The following is a 20,009-nucleotide window of genomic DNA, read 5'->3' as shown; positions in this document are numbered from 1 at the left end:
GTATTCATGGGAGACAGACTGCACGTTTAAGTCATTAAACTGGAAGGACAGAGGGTATGTCTATCCTGGAAGGTACCAGATGGGGTAGAGAATTGGGGGGTTCTTGTCTTGAGTGGTGAACTGGGATAGCAAGAATGAGAGACAGTGGGTTAAGCGGTCAGATGGTTTCTAAGTCAATTAACTGTTCCCCACAGTCGAAAAGATTCCATTGGAAGTGACAACAATGGGTAAGAAGGCATGATCAATTAAGATATTAAAAGATTCAAACAGACAAGGCTCTTAGAATTTAGCTCCGTCCCAGAGATGGATCCCCTGCTGGACCTCAATCTTTGAGACAGCCAGCTGTGCCCACCGTCCAGGTCATTGGGAGCACACCAGCCTCTGGCTTTCTCACTCCTGGGTTCCTAAGGAATGGTCTCAGCACAGGTTTTGATGTCCTGAAGCTCACTCCTCAGTGCAGGTCCCCAGGCTCTCAGGACTTTTGCAATAATGACTGAGTTGTTTTCATCTTGTCTCACCTCCATTCCCAATCCATTTTCACATTTCAGAATTAACTTTGTACAATTAAAGTCCGATTGTGGCCATGTCTTGTTTATAAGGCTTCGTGGTCTCTGCATTGCCTACTGGCTCCTTTGGGAAGGCATCCATACATGGGGACGTGGTCATTGGAAACGTGGTGTGTGTGTGTGTGTGCGCTTCTTTATTATGTTCAGGGAACCTGACAGTTTTAGAGTCAGATGCTTGCTTCCAAGGCTGCTGGCATGGATCCAAACCTGGCCAAGCAGATATTCTTCTCCACTTAAGTGAACCATACGCAGTGTTTGCTTTTTGCAACCAAGAACACTGACTGACAGAGTCCAAAATCTCGCTGAGCCACACAGTCCTACATCTCCCACATTTCCCTGCTGAATCCTGTGATCCAGCCTCACATAACGACCCAAGTCTTCCCGCGTTTTCTGCCACGGCTTCATGCCGTGCACACGATGTTTGTCACGACTACAGTAACTCTATGATCCTCATTTCCCGCTGTGAACCTCGCACTGGTTCTCTAATACCCATCACCAGTCTCTGCTTTTGTGAAGCTTTGCCTGACCCACCTCCTCAAGAAGAATCGATCCGGCCCTCTGCTGTGTCCCAGTGTGTCTCCTACAAACCTCCGGTATGGTGCTTATAAGAGAGCTGCAAATCCGGCTTATAAATCGTCTCTTCCCCTCCTTTCGGTTCCATCCACTGATTCATAGTGCGGTTACACAGTAATAAACAAAAGCCACCCGACAAAGCCTCAATAAGTAAACTATTGGATTTCCTTATAATAAGGGCAGGCGAATACATGGTATCAGTTTACCGTATTTTTAAATGTGAACAGAAACGGTAGATTGTTGCTATTTATTATCAACAGTTCAAAGCACTGAGTTGAATCAAGGAATGAATGTAAGTGCAATCGGAAATCACATAAGCCTAAAAATCCATTTGATGAGAGATGCCAGATGGCAGCGCCACTTGGGCCCCCAGGACCGTCAGGCAATCTTTTATGGGTTTCTTCCCACCCGTGGGCTAATTCTAACCTTACTGCCTTCCCGAACCTCCTGCACTGACCAGACCTCCCCTGCCCAGAATCTTTAAGTAAAGCCAAAGAACCAGACAGAAATGAAATGGTAAGGACAGCATATGAAGAAATTATTCTAATGATGCTCGGGTGGACCCTTGAATACTGACACCCAATTCCCACCTCAACACCAGGAATCCTCCCCCCTCCCTCCCCTAAAATAATTACTAAAAGCTATTTTGCGTTTACTGATTATTTTCCAGGAGTAAATGGAATGGATGGGACCTCATTGAATGGAGCTAAATCACTCTGTCATACGCACCTGTATTCCCTCCTCGTGGACGCTTTCATAGGATGAACTTACTTTTAAGATGGCCCCTCTGGCTTTGCACCCCAGGAGAGTTTTCAGAAAGCAGGGAATGTTAGTTACTGTGGGTAGTTAATGAAATGGCAGTAAAATAAATAGGCAGACGGGAAATAGCTCGACCTAAAGAGAATGGCAACAGCAAAAATGAGAACAGGCTAAAAAAAAAAAAACTGTTTTCTCTGGCGATTCTAGAGCAGAGGCTGAACTGGAGAAGGATGGGGGTAAAATGCTACCGTGGAGATGCCGGGGATCGAACCCGGGGCCTCATACATGCGAAGCATGCGCTCTACCACTGAGCTACATCCCCTGGCGCAGGGCGCCGGCCGGGCAGCCTCCCTGTCCTGTTAAAAGCGCGGGTTATTCGGCGCTGGGCCTGCGCGCGGCGGTCGGCGAGGAGGAATCCCGTCTGCAGCCTCCTCGGGTGTCACCAAGGGCCTGCATCCCGCACGCGGCGCCAGCTTCCAGTTCTAGGCTGCAGCGAGCAGAGCTGCGGACGCCTGCTTCCCATCCCGCCGGCCTCACCGAGCACCGGGCAGGGCGCACGCGGGGGGCCTCGGGGACCCTGGCGAGAAGCCTCCACCAGCCAAGGACTTATGGAAAATGCGACCCACATGTTGGAAAGGTGAATGAATCTGGGGAGGTGCCGCCCCCGACCTGATCCCGCTCAGAGAAACACCTGTCCAGGTAGATGAAAACGTGGAAATCCTGCCCACATCTTCGTCCCCGGAGGCCACGGCTCGGCTCCGGCTGTCACCGCGGCGGACACCGCGAGCCTGGACTTCGTGAAGAGTCTTCCATTTGAGGAGCCGGCGATTCCTTGTTGCCCTCTTTTCTTGACCACGTGCCAGCTTCTGTTTGATCGCGTCCAGCTGAGACCCCGCAGGGCTGCGCGGAAGAGGGGGACCCGCACCAGCTCACCTGAGCCCCCCCCCCCACCGCAAGGCTGAGCGGAGGGAGCCCGCACCAGACCCCCTGAACTACCGCAGACCCCGCGGCAGCCACCCTCCAGGGTCTCCTCTCACCTCGGAAGTTAGACAGGAGAGAACAGCGACTGTTCAGAAGAAACTGTGACAGCAGCGAAGGCGCAGGACCCATAAAAAGAGTAAACTGACGAGTGGGACTTCACCAGACAAGCCGTAGACTGGGAGAAATACTTTCAAGGCACGGATTTGATAGCGGACCGGTATCCCAAGGGTACAAAAACTCTTAAAACTCAACAGTGAGAAAACAAACCTCTGATTAAAACCAAAGCAAACCAAACAGGCCCAATACATTAACACTCACCAAAGGAGACATGCGGAGTCCAGGTAAGCACCGGGAAGGATGTCCCACGTATGTCGTCAGGGAGGTGCAAGTGACAGCAGTAAGGAGACGCCAGGACACGCCTACTGGGTGGAATGGCCCAAACCCAGAACACCAGCACCACCTAGTGCTGGGGGCGTGTGGGATGAGGAAACTCGTTTCTTGGAGCCAGAAACCACTCTGAGTGATGCTGTGATGGTGCCATTAACCATTTGTCAAAACCCCTACCAGGCGCAACACTGAAAGGGAGCCCTAACACGCTTGGGGGGTAATGATGGACCAATGCAGGCCTTCCTTCCCTACACCCTTGACTTCTCTTTTTAGTGTCACTCTGTGAGCTGGTACTTCACGGATATTGGGGAGTGCTGAGGGGACCTCCTTGCCTTACTCTTGACTTTAGCCAGAAGCTTCGAGTGTCTCATGGTTAAGAATAACGTTAGCTACGGGATTTTTGTAGATACATACTCTTTATCAAGCTGAAGATTTCCCCTTCTATTCTGAGTTTGCTGAGAATTTTTATCATAAACGAAGTTGGATTTTTATCAAATGCTTTTCTGCATCTATTGATATGGTCATGTGATTTATCTTTAGCCTGTTGATGTGGTGGATTAGGTCATCTGATTTTCAAACGTCCAACTAGCTTTGCGTACCTGCAGTAAACCCCATGTGGGCATCATGTTTAATTCTTTTTTGCACATTGTTGGATTTGATTTGCTATTATTTATTTATTTATTTAATTTATTTTTCACACTGAGAGACAGAGCACGAGTGGGGGAGGGGCAGAGAGAGGGAGACACAGAATCTGAAGCAGGCTCCAGACTCTGAGCTGTCAGCACATAGCCCGATGCGGGGCTGGAACTTACGGATCCGTGAGATCAGGACCCGAGCCAAAGTCGGATGCTCAACCGACTGAGTCACCCAGGCGCCCCTGATTTGCTATTTTTTAAAGGATTTTTGCATTTGTGTTCATGAAAGATATTGATCTTAAGTTTCCTTTATAGGAATGCCTTTGTCTGGTTTTTCTGTTAGGGTGATGCTGGCCTCATAAAATGAATTAGTAAGTATTCCTGATGCTTCTATCTATTGGAAGAAATTGTTGAGAATTGGCATAACTTCTTCCTTAAATGTTTGGTATGATTCCCCAATGAACCCATCTGGCTCTGGTACTTTCTGTTTTGGAAGGTCATTGTTTATTGATTTAATTTCTGTAATATATATGCATGTATTTAGACTTTCTATTTCTTTTTGTGTGAATTAATTAGTGTAATTTTCCTTTCCTTTTTACTGAAGAACATTTTGACATAGATAAGAACAAAAAGGATGTTATAATGAATTTCCGCATATCCATTACTCAGTTTTATTAAATACCAACTCATAACCAACCCATTTGGTGCATAATCGGATTAGCTCTGGTGTCCAATTCTGTTCCGATGAGTTTGGGCATCTTTTCATAATTCATATATTTAAGACCCATTTCTATCTCCCTTCTGTGAACCATCTTTTTATATTCTTCGCCAAATTTTCTGCTAAATCTTGGATATCTTTCTAATTGATACATAGGCTCCTTTTATATGTATGGGGGCGTAGTAATTGGTATTTTCCCAAATACGTCTCTTCTCCTTTTCTGGGTGTACGTTCAGAACATGTTTCTCGGCTCCCTTGAAGTTAGGTGTGACCATTTTTTTCCCCCACCCAAATGAGTAAATGGATGCATGTGGCTTCTCTCTTGAACTTTAAAAGCAGGTGCCTAATTCTTCATAGCTCACTTTCCCTCCGAAATAGCAATGGACACTGTTCTAGATAGAAGCTGAAGTCTGCCACCCCAGAATATGCCATTTTGGCAAAACGATTATTTTTTAGTTGGCGGTAAATGAGAATCAGCAGATTTGAAAAGACGTTCCCACAACTTCCTTTATCTGAGTAAAAGCAGACACTTCTGAGAAATGAGGGCTGTCACAAATTCCCCCTCCTGGGGAAGTTTTCTGGCCGTGGAGAAGTAGACGGTTGGTGCTGCAATGCATGTGTACCAACAGACCTTCCCGCAGTTTGCTGCAGGAAAGTCCCAAACCCTTTTCCTCTATTTTGTCACTTCTCTACAGATGTGTTCTTCTCTGCTAAGATGCTGGATCAGCCCACGTTTTAGCTCCATCGTGAAATAGTGCCACATAACACAGGCTGCGTGCCTTAGCCCACGTCTGCTCACGTTCCCCTTGTTCGTGTGTTAGGTCAGTTTAATTTGCAGGGCCCCAGGCGGTGAATTTAAACTGGGTAGGAGAAAAAGACGTTTTTCCTCCCCTACACTGCTTTATCATCCTAATTCTCAATCCCAGACTGAGAATGCTGGTGAGGAGAGCCATCAGCCACCCACGGATGGGGGGGGGGATGGAATATGCCAGAAATAAGCTTTTATTGTGAAGTCACTGAGATTTTGCGCATGTTTTCTCTTACACCCTAATCAAGCCTACACTTAGTGACGTGTGGAAACTATCCTTTTTGCGATATGAAGGGCAATTCTATTTTCCCAGTGTGAGATTTCTCTTTGACTTTGCTTGTGGGTTTTCACTCTGTCCTACAGAAGGTTTTGTTTTGTTTGACTCCATGATTATTCTAATAGTACATATTTATTGTATAAAATTTGGAAAGTAGGAAAAGAGTAAATATACTGAAGAAAAACTACTATACTCTGACCAGTCTTTCAGATGCTCTCTTGAAATAAAATTTGTCAATATTTTTCTTTAAATAATTTTGGATTTTTGAATCACAACTGGAAACACTATTTGGAATTCATTCTGCTATACGCTGTGGAATATGGAATCAATTTTTTCTCCAGGTAACTACCCAAATTCTGTCTCTTCAATTATTAAATGGACCATCTTTACCCATAATGGAAGATTACAACTCACTGGCTTTGATGAGGGAGCGTGGGGCAAGCTGAGGGCAAAGTACAGGTTACAGCACCCGTTCCCCGCCCCCCCACCCCAGGTGGGACACGTGTGATATTCCTGGGACACTCCTGGCCACCCAAGAACTAAGGAAAGGGGTTTAAGTGCTGGCCATGGTGATGGGGGAAACTAAGGCAAATGAAAAATTAAATTCCCTTACTGCCTACAGCCATTGGCAAGTCCTTGAAACTGGCAGAGTGACCTCCCTCTAGGAGTTCAGCTGCCTCGATGATGGCACTTTGCTCTTTGCTGGGGGCAAAAGGGAACCTTAGCTTAACATTATCCTGACCGCCCCCCACCCCCAACCGAGAACCTGGTAAGTCTACCTTAACCTATAAAAATTCCTTTGGAAACTTCCTTTATTCCAACTGCCCCAAGATATATACTGTGAGTTGCTATCTTTTCAAATGTATGTCTAAGTGTCCTTTCAGATGTGAATTTCACCTTTTTTATGATAACTTTCCTTGTTGAAAGTACATATATCTGAATCTCTTTTCAAATATATATCTTATCTTTTTACTGTTACACATTTTGTTTTTAAAGCAAATACATACTCGAATAGCTTTTAAAAAGTATATTATCAACCTTCTGAATGTGTTTGTGTGTGTGTGTGTGTGTGTGTGTGTGTGTGTGTGTGAACCCAAGAATTTCTCTCCCCAGTGGATTGCAAAGTAATTTCTGGAATATTAGGGGATTCCGAGGGTTGTGGAAAATTTAAAGATGGGTTTCTGCCTGCAGGAAGTTATGGAGGGAATATGTACTGGCAGAAAGTCAGAAACCTCTTTTCAATCTTAACACACCCATTTTATGAGTGAATGATTTGGTTAGAAGACAATCTTAGATCATTCACAGAAAAAATGTATCAGCCTTTAGATATCAGAAAGAAAAAAGATTGTAGAAGAATATGAAATATGAAGCATCTTATCAGAAGGAATTCAGGAGTTCCTCTTCACTTCTGGAGGAAACACCACAACGTACCAACCAGCGGGAGAGGTGCTTTTCCTACAGCTTCGTAAAGGGGACCTCATCCGCCCCAGACGGGGCGCCACTCCTCGCCTTAATAAAGGGGACCCCATTTATCCCACACGGGGCACCTGAGTTCCGCGTGCAAGCGGCTGCTTTCGACACGTTGTCAACAAAAAAAACGGTCAACATCAGGCGACTGCCCTGACCTTTCCTAGGCGGTCAGAGGAGTCCCAGTACGGGAGCCCGAGTAGCTCAGCTGGTAGAGCATCAGACTTTTAATCTGAGGGTCCAGGGTTCAAGTCCCTGTTCGGGCGGAGAGGTTGACCTTTTTCCCCTCAATTCTCACATCCAATAAGTGTTTGAACAGTTCTCCCCTCCCGTGTCAAGCAGATTGGATCCAGGCGGGGGAGTGGTGCTCCGACTGGGGCGGATGAGGGCCCCTGCACCAAGGCGGAGAGTGGTGCCTCCTCTGAGGAGGGAGTGGGTTTGGAAAGGATCTCCCCGCCGCCGACGACCTCAAATCCCACAGTTTGGGTAAAAACGGGTGGATTTTCTCATGGGACAGAAGTGTCCGCCCCACCGGTCCTTCCTCGTACCTGGAGGGCAGAGAAAAGATGCGGAGCCGGCCGGGCCTCCCACCCACCTATCCACATCCTCCTCCCGTGTACAGATCCGCACGCAAACCCTCCGCGCCTTGTCGGGTGGCGGTTCCTTAGGCTCGAAGAGGAAGCCTGGAAGCCGGCGCGGAGGAGGCCGTGCCCAGCCGCGGGGGGGGGGGGGTGGCGGGAGCGGGGGTCAGAGGCGCGTCCGGGCCGCGCTCCCCGAGAAGCCCCGTCTCACGGACGGGCCCCGCGTGGCGGCGCCAGCACGGGAGGCTCCGAGCAAGAGAGGAGGAAACGTGGGAGACCAGGCCCGAGTCCTGAACATTCTGTCCCCCGGTTCCCAACCGGCGGTGAAACATGGGGGAGGGGAACCCAACCCCTCGGGGATGGCGGCTCGTCCTCGCGCGCTCACACACACACGCACACACACACCTGCTCTCACATCTGCAGACTGTACTATCCGCTTCAGTAAACGTTCCTGCTTGTGTCGCGTCTGTGCTGGATTCCTTCTCCTGAGACCCAGAACCTTCCCGGGCATCTTCGGATCCGGCTGGGTCGAGGCCCCCGGGCCCGGGTGTCCCCAGGTCACCGGGTGGCAGCCTCACCTCGCCTCCGCCCTCGTTCGCATCACCCACGCCTCACTCCTCTCTCCTTCCGCCTCCTCCCCCAGGAAGCCTTCCTAATTTCGCGGTCCACGGCTACCGGGTTCCGGGGTCCCAAGGTCTCGGAGTCGGGGCTTCCCGCAGCTCTGCTAGATTATCAGTCCGGGGAGCTTCTCAGTAGTGAATCTTTCTGTGCGGCCCCGCGGGGCTACGACACTCGGTGGCCTAAGGCGGAGAGCGTCCCCCGGGCGCCCGCGGGTCCGGCTGTGGCCGCGCCGCCCGCACGGGCCCTCACGTCAACCCCGCGCCCTGGACCCCGCTCCCGGATCCCCGCGCCCCACGCCTGGCTCCCCGAGCCCCGCGCCGTGCTCCCGGTTCTCCGCGCCCCGCCCCCCACGCCGCGCTCCCCCGCGCCCCGGGCCCTCTCCCTGCGTTCCACGCCCGGCTCCCCGATGGAACGGAAACGCTTTCTCGACGGATCAGTGGGACCCGGCGCCAGCCGACCGCCGCAGAAAGACCCTTGAAGCAGGAACCCCAGGCTCCAAAACCAGCTTCAAGCAGCCGTTCTTCTGTTTTCCAGAAATTCCTACCCCCCCGGTGCAGCGCTCAGGGCTCCGTCACTTCAGCGTCACCATTCTGCCTTCCCCTTACAGGTGGAAACCCGGTTCGCGACCCCAGCTCTCCGCGGACGCGGCCATCGCCCGCAGGTGGTGTTTCTTACCCGGTTCAAGTCCGTCGCGTTCCAGGACTGCCAGATACGTGGTCGTCCCCCCCACCCCCCGCCCCGTTTCCGTTAGTGGATGAAGATTTTCGGTCTTCTCTTCCCATCTGGACCCAGACTTCCAGAGACAACTGAGTTTTTCCCTTCGTACCCTTTCTTGCGCATTTTCTAGCGGGCCTCTGGGAGCCGGGAGCAGTGGGGCGTCAGGGGCCCCGCTATGACGGCGTGGAAACCCGCGGAACCACGGAGGTTGAGCCCGCAGGGACTGACCTGGAGGGCCATCTGCGTCACGTGGCCTGGCCGTGTGGGGGGGCCCAGCTGTCAGCCATTTCCCCAAAAGCGCGCCCAGCACGTGGATTCCCTCGGAGACGACACTGGCGGGGGTCCCAGCGCTGCAGGCGCTCTCGCGGCTCTGCCCCGGTGCCGAGCCTGAGGCCCTATAGAGCCTTCCTACTTAACCCCGGAGGTTACGAAAGTCACGGGAAGCACATAGGTGCTCCTGGAAGGGAAAACACCGAGTGCCAGCTCTCGTCCCTGCCAAGAATCACCAGAAGGAAAATTGAAGACAACAGCCAGGTCACTTGAAAAGGAATCTGAGAGCAGCCCTCGCGCCCTGACACAGACGCGGCGTCCGAAGAGTGTTTCTGAGCTGGGAGGGTCTGGGCGCCTGGGACGCCTGTGCTCTAGGCGGTGACAGTGACGGACACACAGGTGACAGCTGCTGTAACAACAGGGCCCCCTGAGCCCGTGTCTGTTCCATTTGCCTGTGAGCGGCCCAGCCTCACCCCTCCTGGCCCCGTAGCCTGGGAGAGGGGAGATTTTGTTTGTACTCAGGGGACAGCAAAGCTTGTTTTGAGACTCAGGTTTTGCAGAATTCCTACCCTGTGATACACCGACTAGCACCCGAAAGAAAATGAAAATGTAACGCATTGTGATACATCCACCCAACGTAGAATCATGTTTAGAAATGAAGGAATTCTGTAATTGTTACCCACACCTTGTTTGTTTCAGGAAACACAGGGAACTTACACATCTATCTATTCCCACCCTTCCCTCCGTGTGCCCACAACCACTCTTGCACACACACACACACAGCTCACACACACACACACACACACTGCCCCTCTGGGCTTCATCTCTCGCTCCGATCCTTGCTGGGACCTTAACACGTGTGTTCCCTTTTATGACTTTCCTTAGCGTTCTAGAAACAAGTGCTAGAAACGGTTGAAGAAGCCGGTTGAGGGGATGCAAACTTACTGAATCCGTCACGAGTGCGCGGTGACCTTCCAGAAGACCGCCAAGTGGGGCAGAAGGCAGGAAACTTCCAGGACAGCGACAGGTGGAAACTCTCGGATGGGCCGGGGCCGCGGGGACTTGGTCTGGGGCGGGAGGGCAGGGACCGCGGTTCGGGTCAAGCAGGTCACCCCGACAGGGACTCGCACCTGAGGAGCGAGAACCCCGTGCGCGGGTGGAGGCGGCGTGGAAGGGTTGCTCGCGGACACGCGAGGATTTTATGCCAGCTGCGCGCGTGCGCAGTTCGGGGGTTTCCGGCGCGAGGCCCAAGGAACCCCCCGCCCGGGGCCGAGACCCGAGGGAACCCCATCCCCCGGACGAGGCCTGAGGAAATCCGCCCCCCATTCCTAAGTGGGGCTTCTCCCGAGTCCGCGGCCCCCAGCGCAGCGGTTGGGTCGCGGGGTGTTTTCCGGGTCGCCCCCCAGCAGAATTGGGCTCCGGCCCCCGCACCCCAGCCATGCGGTGACGGGCGGTGGTCGCGCAGGGGTGCGCGCGCGGGGCACGCAGAGGCCTGGGGTCGCGGTGTGGGGTCAGACCCCCTGCTGTCACAGAACAGGACCTGAACGCGGGTTCAGGTTTCGTCTTCCCTGTCCTGTGTGCGTCCTGCCCTTTCCGGACGCCGTCCGTAATTAGACCCTGGAGGAGGTCGGATGGTGGGCGGGGTTCCTTCTTTCACCTGCTGCGGGCGCGGGGCGGGGGTGGTGCGTGACAATAAAAACAAACCTGCAGATTCCCTGATCCCGGAGAAAACTCGGGCTGGAGGTGCCGGGGATTGAACCCGGGGCCTCGTACATGCGAAGCACGCGCTCTACCGCTGAGCTACACCCCCCGGCCTGCGTCCCTCTCTCCTGCTTCATAAAATAGCACTTTTATTTTTCCTTTTTTTACCATCTAAGAACCGGCCGGCAGAGTCTACTGGGCTAAACTTCGCTGCTTCCAAACTCGCCAAACTGGAGAGCATTTAGCGGCTTGGTCGGAATAGCGCCCCTGCTGACCCGAGAGCCGCCCGCCCCCACCCGGGTACCTGCTCCGGGCCCGCTCCTCAGGGCAGGGTCTGCGTGGCCTCCGCCGGGAAAGCTCGCGTCTCCCACCCGGACCGCAGCGCCGACGTTCAGACGGAAGCGCCCCGCGCCCCGCGCCGCGGCGGCCGCAGGTGCACCTGCGTGTTCTGGCGCCGCGCGCTGGGAGACGTCCGCGTCCGCTCCGTTGTCCCTGTGGGTCCCCCCCCCGAGGGTCAGGTCCACAAAGGGTTGTACGAACAACAGACTCAGAACTGCCTCCACTTTAACTGAAGTGACTTCGTCCCGCACTGGAGGGAAGAACCGGGGCGCAGGGCAGGCAGGGGGCAGCCGAGCAAAGTTGGGGCACCGAGCGAAGCCGGCAAAGTCCTTCCCTGGGACACCCGCTGACCCAGCGGAAAGCCTGCTGTGGGTGCAGATATTCGAAAGAATAAAATCAAGGAACGCGGGGAGACCTCCAAGTGGTGCCCTGGGTGCTTGGGGGGGGGATCCTGGACCCCGAAGAGCAAGCGGGAGTGGTCTGTCCGGGAAAGACCGAGGAAGAGGCCGTTCGCTCGGCGGCCTGCTTACCGACTTGAGCCCCGTGGAGTGCTGACGGATGTCCTTCGGGGGGATCTGCGTTTAAAGACCCGAGGACGTTAAGTGTAATTGAAGGGCCCCGCCCCCCCCCCCTTGATTCTCTGCAAGATTTACCGGAGACACGAGCGCGTCTGGATGTTTGCAATCAGGTGACACGTAAGGAGACACCTGACCTTCCAAATGGGAGATCTGGGACTTTTAGACCATCATTCCCGGGCTCTCCCCGGGTATTTCGGCCACACCTCCACCTTCATGGACACTGATAGTTTCCGTGTTCAGAACAGTTCAGCAAGCACTGCGTTCCTCGAGAAATCCCTCCCTTGCTCCCTCTCTCAGAAGTTGGGGTCCATACCCTGTCACGATTGGTGATTGATCTGGACTAAGGAAAAGGAGGGGACGATCAGTGGGCACGTCTTCTGCGCCTCAAGCTTCACACAAGTGCAACTGAGAACCCAGAAGGAAATTTAACAAACATTGTGCGAGGGCCGTCCTCTTCTTTGGTCTTTGTTTTTCTCTCCGGTTCATTGGTGAGCTGCGCCGTGGGCAGGGGCATGAGCCTCTTCGTGGGGGCGATGGCACCCTTATTCCTCTCCTTTCTAGAGACCCCCGAGTGAGCGTGGTCTTTCTTCCTGCTCACTCCTTCTGGTCTTCCTTGTGCTGATGCTGCTTGGACGTGCACAACCTTGAAGGGGAAAGAGGGAAGCTGTGTTGAAGGAATCCAGGAACACACCCAGCCTCTCCTGCAGGTGAGCCCGAGCTGGGCACCTGGGTACACCCCACACTCCAGCAAACCCTCTACAATGGATGGTTGCCCTGCCTACCAGGTTATCCTAGGATCTCACAGTTGGTAGAACAAGGTGTGCTGTATTTAGCTTCGCTGGTTCACAAAATCTTAGCCTGAGTCTTTTTTGCGCCTCTGCAGTGAGAAGGGTATCTGAATGCTAGACCAAAGATCCCGCCGCTAAGATCCCCTGAGTGCAGCCGACTCCAAGGTCAGCCCAAGTACCAGGGGGAATCCCAGGTGGAATATTCACCTCTGTCTCCAGTTCCCTTTTCTTTCAACTTCTGTTGTGACTTCTAAGCGAGGAAGACCCTGTTAAAATTAAATACAAAATAGAGACCAGACTTGAAAATTGCCTGAGCAGACAGGACCACATAAGCCACATAAGCCACAGTGAATGCAGCCTATCTCATGAACACAAGTGTAATGTGGGTTGTCCCTTGTAAATGCCTGAAAAGAACCAAGTCATCTGCTTAAAAATGGGGTAAGCTAATCGCTTCTAACCAATCCCTGCCATCTGGAAATCACTGCAATACCCAATCCCTATAAAAATTAAACAGCTTCATCGGGGCACCTGGGCGGCTCAGTCGGTTAAGCGTCAGACTTCGGCTCAGGTCATGATCTCACCGTTAGTGAGTTCGAGCCCTGCTCAGGCTCTGTGCTGACAGCTTGGAGCCTGGAGCCTGTTTCGGATTCTGTGTCTGCCCCTCCCTCTGTCTCTCTTTCTCAAGAATAAATAAGCATTTTAAAAAATTAAAGAGCTTCCCCACTTTCATGTTAGAAGCCATCCTGTGATGTCATGCCTTGAGCTTTGTATCAGCTTTACATCTGAAAGCTCCCAGTTCATGAGCTATTATGTATGCACAATAAACTCATACTAAGTGTGATTTTATCGATTTGGTGGTTTTTAATTTTAATTTTCTGGTTTTTGATAACTGGTAAGATAGTGCAGAGGGGCAGATAGAAGATTAGCAGTGTGTCACCTCAGGGAAATTACATCCAGGTTGGAGAAAAGATACAAGTGGAATAAAGTAAGAACCTTGGAGAGAGACAAAGCATGGCGAGATGAGTGATGTAAACACAGATCTCAAAATCTAGGCTACTGTGGGGGAGATGAGACAGAAGAGAACTGAACTGGTCACAAAACTTGGTCCTAGGTGGAGAACAGTGTGTTATAATCACTGCTCTAGTAATCCCTGGTGTAGACCCAGTTAGTGGATGCTTCAGCTCTAGTTCAGGAGACCCCCATACAAAGACGAAGGAAGAGGAAAGGAAAAAAAGGCTACAATTTATCACAGAGCCTTGTTTGGACAGACTCTCGCCTAAATAAAGAAAGCACAGAGAGGCAAATACGTGAGCTGGGACACTAGGTTTTACAAAACGTTTGCAAAATCTAAGACCTTGGAAAACCTCCAGAGGCCTAGAGAAGTCTTCAGCTTCATCACATAGAACGCAGAGCCCTGATTGTGGATGAAGTGCTGGACACCATTGAGGAAAACCATCAGTAGTTTCCGTGACTTTGAAGTCTCCCCAGTGATTCTGGTAATCGGCCAGTTTGGGAACCATTAGCCTGGAAGGTCAAGCACCCAGAAATTGCATTCAGTTAACTTACTGGAAAAGTGCCATCATCCAAAAGGAGACGTGCCTACAGGTGGCCCACCACATCCTTCTCCCCATCTTCTGAATACAAAACAATGGGCAATGTCCCCTTTCTCCAGGAAAGAGAAGTGATGATGACGTTTGTCCCACAGGAAGACCCGACTTGTAGAGTCCAGAGCTGTCGTGGCTTGGGCAGTGCCAGGCTGCTCGTGCTGCTGCTGCTGGAGAACACTGTGAGCATGCGCGGGCTGGTGGGGGGGACCTCCTTGCAAGAGCCTCTGTTACAGGTAGCTCCTGCAAGAACCACACGAAGCCAGCTTTCCTGAAACCCCATGTGTCCCTGTGTGGGGAGCGTGTTGACTGCGGCATTCAGGCTTGAACGTCTCTGGTATAAGTGGGGGCAAAATCCACATGAAAACCTGGAATAAAGAAAAAGTACCAGGCAAAAATCCACTTGACTAGACATCAATGATCTCTTTGCCTAGGGAGTGGTATGGCTCTGTTGGTGAAGATTTAGTCTTTGGTGCGAGACTTCAGGATTTCAGGCCCTGTTCAAGCTACTCTTTCCTTTCCCCTACACATTTCTAAGTCTTAGAAGAAGCTAATTGAAACCTGGCTTTCTCTTAGGAAACTCACTATGGTGTTTATAGTGTGGGCATCTCTGTCCATACAGCCTCATCTCTTCTCAACTGGCTTCTGAAGTCAAGACTTTGAGGGGGCAAAGCCAGAGTTGCAGTAGAATGAGAATACCATTGTTCCAATGTAGGCAACCCACTAATCCTCTTTAGAGACTCTTACAAGATTTAGATGGGTGAACAAAAGAGTGGATGTAGGCGTGAAAATGGAAAGACAGATTTGAGAACAAGGAAGAGTGTAGACTGACACAGGATTTGCAGCCATGTTGGATTTGGGGAGTGAGGGATTCACTTAAAAGACCTCTAGGTGGCTTGACCAGACTTACAGTAAAACCTGGGTTTCTGAGCATAGGTCGTCCCGGAAACATGCTTGTAATCCAAAGCAAAGTGAATTTCCCCATAAGAAATAATGGAAACTCATGATTCGTTCCACAACCCGAAGATATTCATATAAAAATGATTACGGTGTTTAATGACAATACTGTAATATAATACAAAATGATAAAGAAAATACAAAATATAAAGAAAAACAAATTGACCTGCACTTACCTTTGAAAACCTTGGTGGCTGGTGTGAGGGAGACAAGAGAGGAGGATTATTGCATAGGACGACTTTCACTATCAGTAACGGAATCACTGCTATCTCTTGGTTCAATGGAACCTTTTCCTGCACGGGGGCCATTGTATATGCTTGCACGGATGTTGACTACAGCACAGTATTAATAATATAATACTTAAAATTAAATAATTAAAATACTCGTCACAGACTGTATTTAATGTAACTGGCAATAAGGCAGCAGAGGAAAGGGTCTACATCTGCAGGCAGCCTGACCTAAAATGAAGCAAAGGATTCCTAAGCTCACTCTTGGATGGAAAAGCAAAGGACTGTCCATAGGTGTTTGGAAGTAACAAAAAATACACTAGTGCCAGTTACGGGCACCTTCCAACGTGCTGAAAAATCACTGATTTCTGCCAAACACAGCAGCCTGAGACCCAGCATCTGAGCATGGGAGATGATCACCCACAATCCCAGAGAGAGAGAGAGAGAGAGAGAGAGAGAGCGAGCGCCATTGGCTCAGTTGTGATCACGTGATATTTGGTGTCACAGACGACTCATACTCCAGGACATCGCTTGTTTATCAAGTTAAAACGTATTAGAAATGTTTGCTTACCTTGCAGAACATTCACAGAACAAGTTACTCGCAATCCAAGGTTTTACTGTGTATTATGCTAGTAAGTACAGAGGCATGAACAGGATTTCTTCCAGGTTTTTGTTGTTTTTAGGTTAATTTGTTTCTGCATTAGAAGCAAGAAACAGAAAATTCTTGACACCGTTATGTGGCTTTAGGCTTTGTGTTAGCATCGAGAAACTTGGGCATGAATTAACAATGTAGCTTAGTGGATAAAATGTTTAATTCCAACTAGAAAATTAAGAGCTCACAATTGAAATTGGATCAATACCCTTATCTTCTGATACCAATGGATAATTTTGAGCCCTTCTTACCACCTAGTCTCCAAGGGCCCTCCTTTTCATGGAGGGCCTTAGGATCCTTAGGATAAGAGATATCTACAGAGTTCCCGACTCAGAGATTAGAGCCTTCTGAAACCTCTATAAATTGTTACTTAGATGTAGTAGGCTCTACAGTGAAAAGAAGTGTCATGCTTCCTGCCAGTAATGCCCACCTAAGTCACTAATATGGATGACCAACTCAGGGTTGAGATGTCTGACCCCAGCGATCAAGTCTGCAATGAAGTTTGTATAGATTATAATAGTAACAGCAAGGGGGCACCTGGGTGGCTCAGTCGGTTCCAGCCCCACGTCAGGCTCCGTGCTGACAGCTTGGAGCCTGGAGCCTGCTTCAGATTCTGTGTCTCCCTCTCTCTTTCCCCCCCTCACTCGTGCCCTGTCTCTCTCTCAAAAATAAATAAAAATGTAAAAAAAAAAATTAAAATAGTAACAGCAAGGACCCACAGGGAGTTCAGAAGTTCTTTTTCCTCTCTCAGGAAAGTTCTATGTTCCTTTCTCTTCAGCAATATTGCAAAATGGTAGCTCTGGTTGGAAAAGCTGATTAATCTGGTGGCTACTTGTGGGTTTACACTCATTTCTTTCTTATGTTGTGCCAATCACCCTGTGTAGGAACAACCCACTGGATCTTGTGACAAGACAGGGGGAGAAAGGAGACAATTCCCTATTTCCAGAGTCAGGGGAAGACAGAGCCGCCCTAGATCCATCAGGAACCCAAGCCAGAACTTTCACATATGCCAGAAACACAGCCTCCCATTGAACCATCTTTGACAGTGACAGGTTTTTTGTAGCATCCTGCAAAATATATGTATATTTCACTTATTTTCTGTGGTTCTTCGAAACCCTCACTTTTTAAACCAAAAGCCCATTCCGTTGGGGCATCTGGCTGGCTCAGCTGGTAGAGCATGTGACTCTTGATCTTGGGGTCATGAGTTCAAGCCCCGTGTTTGGGTATAGAGCTTACTTAAAAAAAATAAAAAATCAACTGGATTTAATAAGACTTTAACAAAAAGATGTTATTTTTTTAAGTCCGTTGTGTTAAACCCACTATATCTATAACCTCAACCTAGATCCATAAAGAAAGGATAATAAATTCTAGACTGTATGATACCATTCTGCTCTTACAACCTTACCTGCCTGGCCAGTCTCTCCCAGACACCCGTTCACTGGCCTAAAACCTCTTTTTTATATTATTTTCAAGCCACACCCACGAAACTCCCAAGATGGAACTTTCTCTTCCTCTCCACAGTTTCTTTCTCTCGTGCTACAAACCAGTTCCAATCCAGTCTCTCTTGACCATCTTGTCCACACCCACGTTCAAGTGTCATCTGTCTACAGTTGACTTGTGGCTTTATTTTCTATACCATGCCTGCCTTCTCCACCTGCAGTCAATAAAGCCCAGGAAATACCTCCTGGGAAAGAAGAACTTGAGCACCACCATATACAAAACAAAAATGTCTCCTATTTCCAGTGGTCTCTTTTCTCTCAACTTTGTAGTTATGAGATGGCTTCACGCTACAGCTGGTAAGACTGGAGAGTAGGTTACCAAGAATTCTTGTGGGTTTTGATGTAATTGCCTTCTAATCTTTTGTACTCCCAACCCCTTGAGGTCAGAGACTACTTCATTCACACTTTAAGTCAAGTGATTAACCCAATAATTGTTTCAATATAAGTAGCAGATACAAGACTTTGATTGAATTGTTGCGGCGTGTACTGGGGAGCCCCCTGGTCCTGGGGCCTCCAGCCAGCCCAACCCGAAGGAGTCCTCAAAGGTTCTGAGCCTTGTCAGGGGAATGAATTCAAGGACAGACATGCATCACGGTCAACAAGCCACACAGATGGGAAAGTTTATTAAAGCAAAAGGTACACACTGGAGATAGGTGAGCTAGTGAGAGCCCAAGCACCCCGGGGATGGAGTTTCTATCTGTTATTGACAGTTGTTAACAAGCAGGAGGAATATTCATTACCTGGGGGTGGGGATTTCTTGGAAGCAGGATCGTGTGCCTTCTCGTCCATACTTGCTCAGGGGCTTCCTGTCCTGGCTCCGCCATCTGGGGCCCGTCTGGTGTGCTGGGGCTTCTGGGGAGTGCGGCAGGACAGGCCTCTGACCCTCCCCACGACTGGGCACAGCCTCCTCCGTGCTGGCCTCCAGGCTTCCTCTTAGAACCTAATTAACTGCCCACTCTAACACAATGAGTGGAAGGTAATGGGTGCACAGCTGCTGTTTTTTGTTCTTCTTGGAGGGACACAATGAGTGCATAATATATTTTTTTCAAAATTCCACTAATCACCAATTTCTCTGGTCTGGGTTTATAATTCTCCTTTAGGGGCTGAGGAATGATGGCTTCAGACCTCGAACGTGCTGCGATAATTTAAGTACTGTCGAAGCCTCCACCACTAGAACTTAAGCAGCACAATCGGCTTCTTCTAAATCTAGTGTTGCCATTCCTTCTCTCGGTGCTAAAAAATCACCATTTGGATTGGAAGTTCTCCCTTTTCTTCCTCTTCCATTTGCTTCTCCTTTTCCTCTTTCTTCTCTCTTTTTTTAACTCCTGCTCCTCGTGAAGCCGCCTCAGCTCCTCCAGCCAACCAAATCGTCTTTAACTTTGAGCAAGTAGCCTTAGCCCATGTCATTGATGAACTTAAACATTTCCTTGTATCTTGATCAAGATCATGAATTCTTTCCTAAAAAGAACGGAGCCTCCTACCCATCACCAGGCTCTCCTGCACCACCCTGGGCACCAAGGAAGCAAACCCTCTTGCACAACCTTGAGCCCTGAGATAATGTCTGTAGCTGTCGCCATCAAAACTGTGCACGATCAAGAATTGCCACAGATCACTGCATCCCTTAACTGATTAACTAAGTCTCCTTAAAAACCCCATCCCTGGGCCAGGCAGAAACCTTGGAGGTGGCTTTTGGACAAGAGTCCACCTTCTCCCCAGGTTGCTGGGCTCCTGAATAAAGGTCATATTCCTTTCCAGTCAAATCTTGTCTCTTAAGTGTTAGCTTTTCAAACCAGGGGCAGATGAACTTGGGGTTCAGTGAAACATTCTCTCCAAACTAAAAAAGGTTTCTTTGTTTGGGTTTTGTTTTGTTTTGTTTTAATATTGGGTGAGTTTTGATGAAGGGAAGCCCTGTTTCTTAAACAATGTCGCAGCTTACCTGGCACCCTCACACACCTCTTTAAACCATATTTAACTTCCACACGAAGAAAACACAAAATCCCAGTCAGCCATCTTTTGGTGATGTTTCTATGTGTCCTAACAAATACTCCCTGGTATCCTGTTACTCAAATTCTGGGTCATAAAGATAACTACAGTGACTAGTCTTATGTTATGGGGTAGTTGTACTCAGTTGAAAGTTCCTCTTCCTCCAAATTCATGGGCGTCCTGGGACCTCAGAATGTCACTTCATTTGGAAATAGGGTCTTTGGGGGCGCCTGGGTGGCGCAGTCGGTTAAGCGTCCGACTTCAGCCAGGTCACGATCTCGCGGTGCGTGGGTTCGAGCCCCGCGTCAGGCTCTGGGCTGA

General features: G+C 49.9%; 3 non-coding genes across 3 annotated transcripts; 1 reads left to right on the top strand and 2 right to left on the bottom strand.

The window, feature by feature from the left end:
* Nucleotides 1-2,148: 2,148 nt before the first annotated feature.
* TRNAA-CGC lies at nucleotides 2,149-2,220 on the bottom strand. Its single transcript has one exon. It is a non-coding gene; the product is annotated as a tRNA-Ala (tRNA).
* A 5,144-nt stretch (nucleotides 2,221-7,364) lies between these two features.
* On the top strand, nucleotides 7,365-7,437 carry TRNAK-UUU. The gene has a single exon. It is a non-coding gene; the product is annotated as a tRNA-Lys (tRNA).
* Nucleotides 7,438-11,098: 3,661 nt separating this feature from the next.
* TRNAA-CGC lies at nucleotides 11,099-11,170 on the bottom strand. The gene has a single exon. It is a non-coding gene; the product is annotated as a tRNA-Ala (tRNA).
* Nucleotides 11,171-20,009: the final 8,839 nt, after the last annotated feature.

The sequence above is a fragment of the Lynx canadensis genome, chromosome B2 (assembly GCF_007474595.2).
Source record: "Lynx canadensis isolate LIC74 chromosome B2, mLynCan4.pri.v2, whole genome shotgun sequence".
NCBI lineage: Eukaryota > Metazoa > Chordata > Mammalia > Carnivora > Felidae > Lynx > Lynx canadensis.
This window is presented reverse-complemented; position numbering and strand designations above follow the sequence as displayed.